The 12,014-nt window shown below is 36.4% G+C and overlaps 1 protein-coding gene across 1 annotated transcript in view; it reads left to right on the top strand.

The window, feature by feature from the left end:
• Window positions 1-12,014, top strand: part of RNF169 (ring finger protein 169) — a 101,192-nt gene that overhangs the window by 41,343 nt on the left and 47,835 nt on the right. The window lies entirely within an intron of this gene.

The raw sequence follows: 12,014 nt of genomic DNA, 5'->3' as shown, positions 1-12,014 counted from the left end.
GATGGCCATAATTTAGGCTCTTTCCATAATTTGGCCATTGTGATAGTGCTCCTACGAACATTGGAGTATGTGTGCCCCTTTGAATCAGCATTTTTGTATTTTTTGGGTAAATATCTAGTAGTGACATTGCTGGGCTATACGGTAATTCTATTTTTAATTTTTTGAGGGACCCCATACTGTTCTCCAGAGTGACTGCACCAGTTTGCATTCCCACCAAAAGTGCAAAAGTGTTCCCCTTTTTCCACATCCTCGCCAACATCTTGTTTCCTGAGTTGTTCCTTTTAGCCATTCTAATAGGTATGAGGTGGTATCTCATTGTGATTTTCATTTGTATTTCCCTAATGATGAGTGTTGCTAAGCATCTTTTCATGAGTCTGTTAGTCATCTGGATGTCTTCTTTGGAAAAGTGTATGTTCATGTCTTGCTCATTTCTTCACTGTATTGTTTGTTTTTTGGGTGTTGAGTTTGATAAGTTCTTTATAGATTTTGGATACTAACCCTTTATCTGACATGTCATTTGCAAATATCTTCTCCCATTCCAACAGTGGCTTTTAGTTTTGATTGTTTCCTTCTCTGTGCAGAAGATTTTTATCTTGATGAGGTCCCAATAGTTCATTTTTGCTTTTGTTTACCTTGCCTCTAGAGACATGTCTAGTAAGAAGTTGCTGTGGCCAAGGTCAGAGAGGTTGTTGCATGATTTCTCCTTGAGGATTTTGATGGTTTCCTGTCTTATATTTAGGCCATTCATTTATTTTCTGTTTATTTTTGTGTATAGTGTAAGAAAGTGGTCCAGGTTCATTCTTCTGCATGTCGCTGTGCAGTTTTCCTGTCATCATTTGATGAAGGACTTTCTTTATTCCATTGGATATTCTTTCCTGCTTTGTCAAAGGTTAGTTGGGCATATGTTTGTGGGTCCATTTCTGGGTTCTCTATTCTGTTCCACTGATCTGTGTGTCTCTTTTTGTTCCAGTACCATACTGTCTTGATGATTACAGCTTTGTAATAATACATCTTGAAGTCTGGAATTGTGATGCCTCCAGCTTTGGTTTTCTTTTTCAGTGTTACTTTGGCTATTCAGGGTCATTTCTGGTTCCATACAAATTTTGGGATTGTTTGTTCTAGCTCTCTGTGAAGAATGCTGGTGTTATTTTGATAGGTATTGCATTGAATATATAGACTGTTTCGGGTAGTATTGACATTTTAAAAATATTTGTTCTTCCTATCCAGGAGCATGGAATATTTTTCCATTTCTTTGTGTCATCTTCAATTTTTTTCATAAGCTTTCTATGGTTTTCAATGTATAAATCTTTTTATCTCTTTGAGGTTAGGCTTATTCCTAGGTATTTTACAGTTTTTGATGCAATTGTACATGGGTTTGATTCCTTGATATCTCTTTTTGCTGCTTGATTATTGGTGTATAGAAATGCAACTGATTTCTGTACATTGATTTTATATCCTGCGACTTTGCTGAATTCATATATCAGTTTGGGAAGTTTTTTTGGAGGAGTCTTGGGTTTTCCATGTAGAGTATCATGTCATCTGCAAAGAGTAAAAGTTTGACTTCTTCCTTGCTGATTTTGATGCCTTTTATTTCTTTTTGTTGTCTGATTGCTGAGGCTAGGACTTCTAGTGCTATGTTGAACAACAGTATGAGAGTGGCCATCCCTGTCATGTTCCGGACCTTAGGGGAAGAGCTGTCAGTTTTTCCCCATTGAGGATGGTATAAACTGTGGGTCTTTCGTATATGGCCTTTATGATGTTGAGGTATGTTCCTTCTTTCCTGACTTTCTTGAGTTTTTTTTTTTTTTTTAAATCAAGAAAGGATACTGAATTTTGTCAAATGCTTTTTATGTATCTATTGAGAGGATCATGTGTTTCTTATCTTTTCTTTTATTATTGTAATGTATCACATTGATTGATTTGCAGATATTGAACCAGGCCTGCAGCTTAGGAATAAATCTCACTTAATGGTGGTGAATAATTATATTAATGTATTATTGGATTCAATTTGTTAGTATCTTGTTGAGAATTTTTGCATACACGTTCATCAGGGAAATGGTTTGTAATTCTCCTTTTTTTAAAAATGTTTATTTAGTTTTGAGAGAGACAGACAGAGTGTGAGGTGGGGAAGGAGAGAGAGAGAGGGAGACACAGAATCCGAAGCAGGCTCCAGGCTCTGAGCTGTCAGCACAGAGCCTACACAGGGGTTGAACTCATAAACCGCAAGATTATGACCTGAGCCAAAAGTGGACACTTAATCTACTGAGCCGTCCAGATGCCCCTGTAATTCTCCTTTTTAGGGGGGGGTCTTTGTCTTGTCATAGAATGGGTTTGGAAGTTTTTTTTTCATTTCTGTTTTTAGAACAGCTTTGAAAGAATAGGTATTAACTCGTCTTTAAATGTTTGGTAGAATTTCTCTGGGAAGATATCCGGCCCTGGACTCTTGTTGGGAGATTTTTGATTACTGATTCAATTTCTTTACTGGTTATGGGTCTTTTCAAATTTTCTATTTCTTCCTGTTTCAGATTTCGTAGTTTATATGTTTCTAGGATTTGTCCATTTCTTCCACATCGCCCAATTTGACATGTAATTGTTCATAATATTCTTTTATTATTGTTTGTATTTCTGTGGTGTTGGTTATGATATCTCCTCTTTCTTTCTTTCTTTTTTTTAATGTCTTATTTATTTCTAGGAGAGAGAGAGAGAGACAGCGTGAGCAGGGGCGGGTCAGAGAGAGAGGGAGTCACAGACTGAAACAGGCTCCAGGCTCTGAGCTGGCAGTCAGCACAGAGCCCGACGCGGGGCTCGAACCCACGAACCGTGAGATCATGACCCAAGCGAAAGTCGGACGCTTAACCGACTACGCCACCCAGGCGCCCCTGATATCTCCTCTTTCATTCATGCTTTTGTTTATTTGGATCTTTTTCTTTTTGATCAGTCTGGCTACAGGTTTATCAATTTTTTAAATTCTTTCAAGGAACTAGCTCCGAGTTTTGTTGATCTATTCTACTATTTTTCTGATTTCAATATGATTGGTTTCTGCAGTAATCTATATTATTTCCCTTCTGCTGCTGGTTTTGAACTTTCTTTGCTATTCTTTTTCCAGGTCCTTTAGATATAAGGTTAGGTTGTGTATTTGAGACATTTCTTCCTTCTGTAGGAAGGCCTGGATTGCTGCAAACTTCCCTCTTATGTCCACCATTGCTGCATCCCAAAGGTTTTGTTGTATTTTCATTTTCATTGGCTTTCATTTTCATGGCTTCATTTCATTGGTTTTTAATTTCCTCTTTAATTTCTTGGTTAATGCATGCATTCTTTAGTTGGATGTTCTTTAATTTCCAAGTATTTGTGATCTTTCCAAATTTTTTCTTGTGGTTGATTTCAAGGGTCATAGCATTGTGGTCTGAAAATATGCATGATATGATATCGATCTTTTTGTACTTGTTGAGGGCTGATTTGTGACCCAGTATGTGATCTATTCTGGAGAATGTTCCATATGCACTTGAGAAGAATATGTATCCTGCTGCTTCAGGATGAAATGTTCTGAATATTATCTGTTAAGTCCATCTGGTCCAGTCAAAACACTTTCTTTTTATGGCAGCATCAACAATAATCACGAAGTAGACCAATAGAAGTGGTAATTGTTAGTATCAAATGAGAGTCTAGGAACCAGATAGAAGATATAAAGCACTGACTGCTCTAGTAAATTGAAATGTTCTAACACTAATTTCATTAATAGGATTATCATGTTTGAAGTAATGGTTCTGAAGCCGTGGTATTATACTCCTACTTTATCAGACTGTATTATATATCTTTCATAGCCTCTGTAAGAGTTTAAAATATTTTTAATGCCCGCTATTAAAGGTAAGCCTTAGACATCAACAAAAATGTATTCAACCTATTTGTTGAGATGGTGATATTTAGTGGGTACAATCTTATGGGCTTTTAAGTGTATGGTTTATTAGATTGTTAAAAATATATGAAAAACTAACTTAAAGATTCCCATTACCACCTTTGTGAACATCTTAAGTGTCAAGGGTCCCAGTTTGAGACCCTTTGGTCAGAGATAACTAGAAAATGTAGAAAATGAGTTAAACATGTATAATGCATATAATTTACTTAATGTTTTCATATATCACCATCTTCTGTTACAGGAAAAATTTGTTATTACTTGTTGGTGGAGGAGAAAAATTAATGTAACACCGTAATGCTGTATGGTCCTACAGCTGTCACAAAGTATTTCTGTCGTCTGTCATTGGGCAGTGGACCATTTTACCAACTCAGATAAGAAAATGAAAAAATGATGGATGAATGAGCTTCCTGTCTTTAAACTGCCACGGGGCAGCCCTCCTCCCACCAGCCCACGTTCATGGCACTGTCAGGGTTGGTTCCCTTTTGCTGTGGAATTGAGAGACGCTCCCCCAAAGCATGGCGGTGGGCACCACAACAGTATGGTTTGTATCACAGGGATTTTTTGGAAGGACCTTTTAAAAATTGTTTAGTCCAACCTTATTACTCATGCCAACTGCATTCTACTAGAAAGTAAGCTCCATGCACAACTTTGTCATTTTTGATCAGGCCTATATATGCTAAGCACTGAAAATGTTCCTGACATATAGACTCTAGTGCTGTGTAGCTGTGGGTGAAGCCAAACTTTCTGAACACAGGTCCCACCCTAGAACTCAAGCTGGAGAGGGGAAGTCAAGGAGGAATAGGACACACTCAGTTCCATGGTCCCCTTCAAAAGAAGCTCATAGTGTCCGGGAGAAGAGAGATTTGAAAAGAAGTAATTGGACACAAGTAATTTATTTCATTTCATTTTTTTTAGTGTTTTATTTATTTTTGAGAGAGAGGGAGTGGACAAACACGGGAGGGGCAGATAGAGAAGGGTACAGAGGATCTATAGCAGGCTCCATGCTGACAGCAGCAAACCCAGTGTGGGGCTGGAACCCACGAACCGTGGGATCATGACCTGGCCAAAGTCGGATGCTCAGCCTACTGAACCATCCAGGTACCCCAGTAATTTATTTTAAAAATCCATGGTAGAAGTACTTTCTGGATGTTATGAAATATACTTTAAAATATATTTGGGGGGCTCATGGGTAGCATAGTTGGTTAAGTGTCTGGCTTTGGCTCAGGTCTTGATCTCACAGTTCGTGTGTTCAAGCCCCACGTCAGGCTCTGTGTTGACAGCTCAGAGCCTGGAGCCTGCTCTGGGTTCTGTGTTTCTGTCTCTGTCCTCCTCCACTCATGCTCTCTGTCTGTCTCTCTCTCAAAATAAAGAAGGAAACATTAAAAAAATAAAATACATTCATTTGGGGGGCTCCTGGGTGGCATAGTTGGTTAAGTGTTTGGCTTTGGGGCAGTTCGTGAGCTCGAGCCCCACGTCGGGCTCTGTGCTGACAGCTCAGAGCCTGGAGCCTGCTTTGGGTTCTGTGTCTCTCTGTCCTCTTCCACTCATGCTCTCTGTCTCTCTCTCTCTCTCAAAATAAATAAGTAAACATTAAAAAAAAAAGTGTGGTATGTGTATATATATTTTATTTTAATCTCTAACCATGGCTTCTTACTATTTGGAGTCATTACATAGCACTTGAAAGACTATAATCAGAACCATCACTGCATAGGCTCTGATAAACCCTTCAATTATTTCTATAATCATCTAGCGCCCGAGGTTTGTTAATTAGCATAACATATGTTAGAAATGATTTCTAAATTTTTAATATTTGTAGTAATCAAATATAAAAGTGGAGAGAACAATACAATGAACTCCTGTATACTGATTACTCAGATTCTACGATTTTGAAGATAAATAATTTTTCATGGTGAAATGAGTATTGTTCAAGACATGAATTAGCTACAAATATTATACAGGCATTTCTGCCCTTGCATGAATAGAATTTAAGAATCTAGTGAGCTAATAGCATGTTCCTTCTATGGACTATTGCCTTGTGACTGGGAATTTTGTTTGGCTCTGTGTTTAGCTGTTAGTGGAAAATTCATTTACCTGATTCTGATAAAGAATCCTGCTACTAAAATATTGCCTTGAGTGAACCTGTCATGCAAGATATTTATTATAATATCTAAAAGGATAGAAAGCTAGCTGGAGCTTTATGATACTATATGACATAAAAAATTTTTAGGTGCTATAAAATACATATAACAAAAAATTTGCCTTTTTAATCATTGTTAAGTGTACAACTCAGTAACCTTAAGTACATTCACAGTGTTGTGCAACCATCACTGCTATCTTTTTCCAAAATTATTTCATTACCCCAAACAGAAACTCTGTACCCATTAATCGATATCTCTCCATTTCTCATCCCCCCAGCCCCTGATAACCTCTAACCTGACTTCCTATTTCTACAGATTTGCCTATTCTTCGATATATAAGTGGAATCATACAACATTTGTCCTTTTGGTCTGGCTTATTTCACATAGAATGATGTTTTCAAGGTTTGTCTACACTGTCACATGTTTTAGTATTTCATTTCTTTTTTATGGCCGAATAGTATACCATTTTATGGACATACCACATTTTGTTTATCCATTCACCTCTGGATGAGTACTTGGGTTGTTCCCATATTTTAGCAATTGTGAATAATGCTGCAATAAATACCGGTGTACAAGTATTTGTTTGAGTTCTTGTTTTCAGTTTTTTTTGAGTAGGAGTAGAATTAATGGGTCATATGGGTAATTGTATGTTTAATTTTTTGAGAAATTATCAAAACCTTTTCACAGCCACTGCACCCATTTTACATTCCTACCAGAAGTGTCTGAGGGCTCCAATTTCTCCACATTCTTGTTGGCACTTGGTATCTTCTTTCTTCTTAAAAAAACATGGTTTTTTTTTTAATTTTTTTTTTTTTATGTTTTATTTATTTCTAGGAGAGAGAGAGAGAGACAGCATGAGCAGGGGAGGGTCAGAGAGAGAGGGAGTCACAGACTGAAGCAGGCTCCAGGCTCCGAGCTGGCAGTCAGCACAGAGCCCGACGTGGGGCTCGAACCCACGAACCGTGAGATCATGACCTAAGTGAAAGTCAGACGCTTAACCAACTAAGCCACCCAGGCGCCCCAAAAAACATGTTTATTATAGCCATTCTAATGGGTATCTCATAATGATTTTGATTTGCATTTCCCTAGTAAATAATGATGTTGAGCACCATGTTGTGTGCTTATTGGCCATCTGTATCTCTTCTTTGGAGAAATAGCTATTCAAGTCCTTTGCTTAATTTTGAATTGGGCTGCCTTTTGTTGTTGACTTCTAAGAGATCTTTACGTATTCTGAATATTAAATCCTTATCAGATATATGATTTGCAAGTATTTTCTCCTTCTCTTTAAGATTGTCTTTTTACTTTATTGATAAACATCCTTTGCACAGAGCTTTTAATTTGGATGAAGTCCAATTTGTCTCTTTGTTTGCTTCTGTTTGGCTTTTTCACTAAGCACAATTATGTTGAGATTCATCCACTTTGTTGCATATATCAATAGTTTGTTTTGTTTTTTTATTGCTGAGTAATATTTCATTGTGTGGATATGTCACAGCCTGTTTACCTGTATGCTTTCTAATAGACATTTAGGTTGTTTCCAGTTCTTGGCCATTATAAATAAAGCTTCTCTGAACATTCATGTATGTCTTTGTATAGGCATATATTTCTTTTTCTCTTAGGTAAATGTTTAGATGTGAAATGGCTGGATGATATGGTAGGTGTGTGTTTCATTTTTTTTAAGAAATTGCCAGGGGCGCCTCGGTGGCTCAGTCAGTTGAGGGTCTGACTTCAGCTCAGGTCATGATCTCACGGTTTGTGGATTCAAGCCCCATGTTAGGCTCTGTGTGACAGCTCAGAGCCTGGAGCCAGCTTTGGAATCTATGTGTCCATCTCTCTCTGCTCCTCCCCTGTTCATGCTGTGTCTGTGTCTGTCTCTCAAAAATAAATAAACTTTAAAAATTAAAAAAAAAAGAAATTGCCAAATTTTTCCAAAATAGTTTTACTATTTTAATTTCTACCACTTGTGTGAAAGTTCTGGTTTTTCTTGATCTTCACCAACATTTGGTATGATTAGTCCTTTTAATTTTAGCAATTCTAATTGGTGTGTAGGGGTGTCTCATTGTGGTTTTAAAATTTTCATTTCTCTAATGACTAATGATGTTGAGCATCTTTTCATGTATTTATTTACCTTTGATATATTTTCTTCGGTTTAATGTCTGTTCAAATATTTTGCCTTTTTAAATTGGGTCATGTATTTCTTTTTGTTGAGTTTCGAGTGATCTTTGTGTATTCTGGATACAAATCTTTTATCAGGCATGTGCTCTGCAAATATTTTTCTCCCAGTCTGTGTCCATGTTTTCATTCTCTTAGAGTCTTCTGAAAAGCAAGATAGTTTTCGTTTTGAGTTTTTGTCTGACTTGTTTTTGTTTTTGTTTTTGTTTTTGTTTTTGTTTTTTTGAGTAGGAGTAGAATTCCTAGATATCTTTCAAGAAAGATAGTTTATAAATTTATATCTAAGAATTCTTTGCCCAGCCCAAGTTCACAAAGATTTTCTCCTCTTGTTTTCTTCTGGAAGTTTTATAGTTTTAGGCTTTACATTTAGGTCTGTGATCTATTTTGAGTTAACTTTTATATGTGGTGTGAGTATAGATGCAGGTTCCTTTTTGTGCATATGGATGTTAAGTTGTTCAAGTACTGTCTGTTGAAGACTATCCTTCTTCCATTGGATTGCCTTTGCACCTTTGTAAAAATCAGTTATCCATATATTTCTGGATTTATTTCTAAACTCTATATTCTGTCTGTACCACTGATCTGTTTTTCTTTTATACTAATGTCATGCTGTTTTCATTATTATAGCTTTATAACAACTCTTGAAATCTGGTTTTATTCCTCAAATTGTTCTTTTTCAAAGTTATTTTGGCCATTCTTGCTTCTCTGTATATTCATCTGAATTTTAGTATCAGCTTGCCAATTCCTACAAAAAAGGCCTTCTGGGATTTTGATTGGGATTGCATTAAATCTAGATCAATTTGAGGAGAATCAGCATCTCAGTGATACTGAGTCTTCAGACTCATCAACATGATATCACTTATTTTTTTTTTTTTTTAGGCCTTTTTCAGTTTGTCAGCGGTATTTGCGGTTTTCAGTGTTCACACCTTTTGTCAGATATAAAGCATTTCACATTTTTTGATGTTACTGTAAATGGTGTTTTAAAGTTTCCATTTCTGATTGTTCATGGAAGTATATAGAAATGTAATGGATTTTGATATTTTGATCTTCTATTGCAAAAAAAAATTTAGTAGTTCGAGTAGTTTTTTGTAGATTCTAGAGGATGATCTACATGGAGGATTATGTTGCCTGTAAATAATGAATGTTATTTTTGGAGAACTTTACTACTAATTTCAAGAATTGCTATCAAGCTAGTCATTAAGGCAGCATGGTATTGGCATAAGGAAAAGACACACAAGTCAATGGAATAGAATATAGTCCTGGAATAGACCCACTCATATATAGTCAACGATGTTCATAAAGGCACAAAAGTAATTCAGTGGCAAAAGTATAGTCTTTTGAACAGCGGTGCTGGAAGAAACTGAATATCCTATGAATATCTAAAAGTTAATCTTGATCTCTGTACAATATACAAAAATTAATTCAAAATGGATCATAGACTAAACTTATAAGCTAAAACTATGCAGAAGAAAACATTTTTGACCTTGGGGTAGGCAAAGATTTCCTAGACAGGAACACAAAAAATCCTAATCACAGAAGAAAAAATTGATATATAGGTATCAAACTTAAAAACTTTTGACTTATTAAGGAAATAAAAAGGCAAAACAAATAGTGGGAGAAAATATTCTCAAAATGTATATCTAACAATTGACTCATATACGGAATTTGTAAAGAATTCTTGGACCTAGCAAGCAATAAGGTTAAAAAACAAAAACAAAAACAAAACACATGAGAGCGAAAGCTTTGACTAGACACTTCACAAAAGAAGATATGCTATTAAGCACATGAAAGGATGCTCAACATAATTAGCCCCATCAGGGAAATTGTTACTAAAGCCACAATGAGATATCCCCTTTATTATATCTTCTAGAATGGCTAAAATTAAAAGGGCTAACAATTTCAAGAATGAGAATGAATAGGAGACTGTGAATCATCAGAAACTCATGCAGGGCTAGTAGGAATAAAAACTGGTATGACCATGATGGAAAACATTTTGACAATTGCTTTGTGAATTTAAACATATACTTACTAGGTGACCCAGCAATGCTGCTTGTAGCCATTTAGCCAGGCAAAATAAAACATCTGTCCACAAAAAGACATGAATGTTCTTAGCAGCTTTATTCATAATAGCTCCAAACTAAATAAAACCCAAATATCCAACACATGAATAGTTAAACACATTTTGGTATATTCATACAATGGAATGAATGTAACTCATCCATAAGAGGAATGTCTTAATAATAAACATATTAACATGGATGAATCTCAAAAATATGCTCAGTGAATGCAGCCTGATGCAAAGGGATATATGCTATATGATTTTATAATAGACAAAATTCACCTGTAGTCATAGTTTAGGTGTTGCTTGGGGCTGAGTAGGGTACGAGATTGATTGCTAGTGGGCTTGAAGAGACTTTCTTTGGTGATAAAAATGTTCTGTATCTTGATCACGGAGATGATTACATGAACATATACATTTGTCAAAACTCATTGAGCAAAACATTCCAAATGTGTCCCCCTCTCTGTTTTTATATTATTTTTGCTTCCCTTCTCTTATGTTCATCTGTTTAGTATCTTAAAGTCCTCATATGAGTAAAGTCATATGTCTCTCACTTAGTATAATTTCTTCTAGTTCCATCCATGTAGTTGCAAATGGCAAGATTTCATTCTTTTTGATTGTTGAGTAATAGAGTAATACTCCAACACACACACACACACACACACACACACACATTTTCTTTATCCATTCATTCGTTGATGGACATTTGGGCTCTTTCCGTACTTTGGCTTTTGTTGATAGCACTGCTATAAACATTGGGGTGCATGTGCCCCTTCCAAACAGCACACCTGTATGCCTTTGAGAAGTACCTAGTAGTTCAACTGCTGGGTCATAGGGTAGTTCTATTTTTAATTTTTTGAGGAACCTGCATACTGTTTTCCAGAGTGGCTGCACCAGTTTGCATTCCCACCAGCAGTGCAAAAGAGATCGTCTTTCTCCACATCCTCACCAACATCTGTTGTTGCCTGAGTTGTTAATGTTAACCTTTCTGATAGGTGTGAGGTACTATCTCATTGTGGTTTTCATTTGTAGTTCCCTGATGATGAGTGAGGCTGAGCATTTTGTCATGTGTCAGTTGGCCATATGAATGTCTTCTTGGGAGAAGCATTTTCATGTCTTTTGCTCATTTCTTCACTAGGTTATTTGCTTTTTTGGGCGTTGAGTTTTATAAGTTCTTTATAGATTTTGGGTACTAACTCTTTATCTGATATGTCATTTGCAAATATCTTATGATTCTGTCACTTTCCTTGTAGTTTTGTTATTGTTTCCTTTGCTGTGCAGAAGCTTTTCATCTTGATGAGGTCCCTACAGTTCATTTTTGCTTTTGTTTCCCTTGCCTCTGGAAGAGTGCTGAGTAAGAAGTTGATGTGCTGAGGTCAAAGAGGTTTTTGCCTGCTTTCTCCTCAAGGATTTTGATGGCTTTCTGTTTCACATTTAGTTCTTTCATCCATTTTCAGTTTATTTTTGTGTATGGTGTAAGAAAATGGTCCAGGTTCATTTTTCTGCATGTCACTGTCCAGTTTTCCCAGCACCATTTGCTGAAGAGACTTTCTTTATTCCAGTGGATATTCTTTCCTGCTTTGTCAAAGATGAGTTGGCCATATGTTTGTGGGTCCAGTTCTGGGTTCTCTGTTCCATTGATCTGAGTGTCTGTTTTTGTGCCAGTACCATACTGTCTTGAGGATTACAACTTTGTAATACAGCTTGAAGTCCAGGATTGTGATGCCTCCAGTTTTGG

This window comes from Crocuta crocuta, unplaced genomic scaffold, assembly GCF_008692635.1.
Source record: "Crocuta crocuta isolate KB4526 unplaced genomic scaffold, BGI_CrCroc_1.0 scaffold271, whole genome shotgun sequence".
NCBI lineage: Eukaryota > Metazoa > Chordata > Mammalia > Carnivora > Hyaenidae > Crocuta > Crocuta crocuta.
This window is presented reverse-complemented; position numbering and strand designations above follow the sequence as displayed.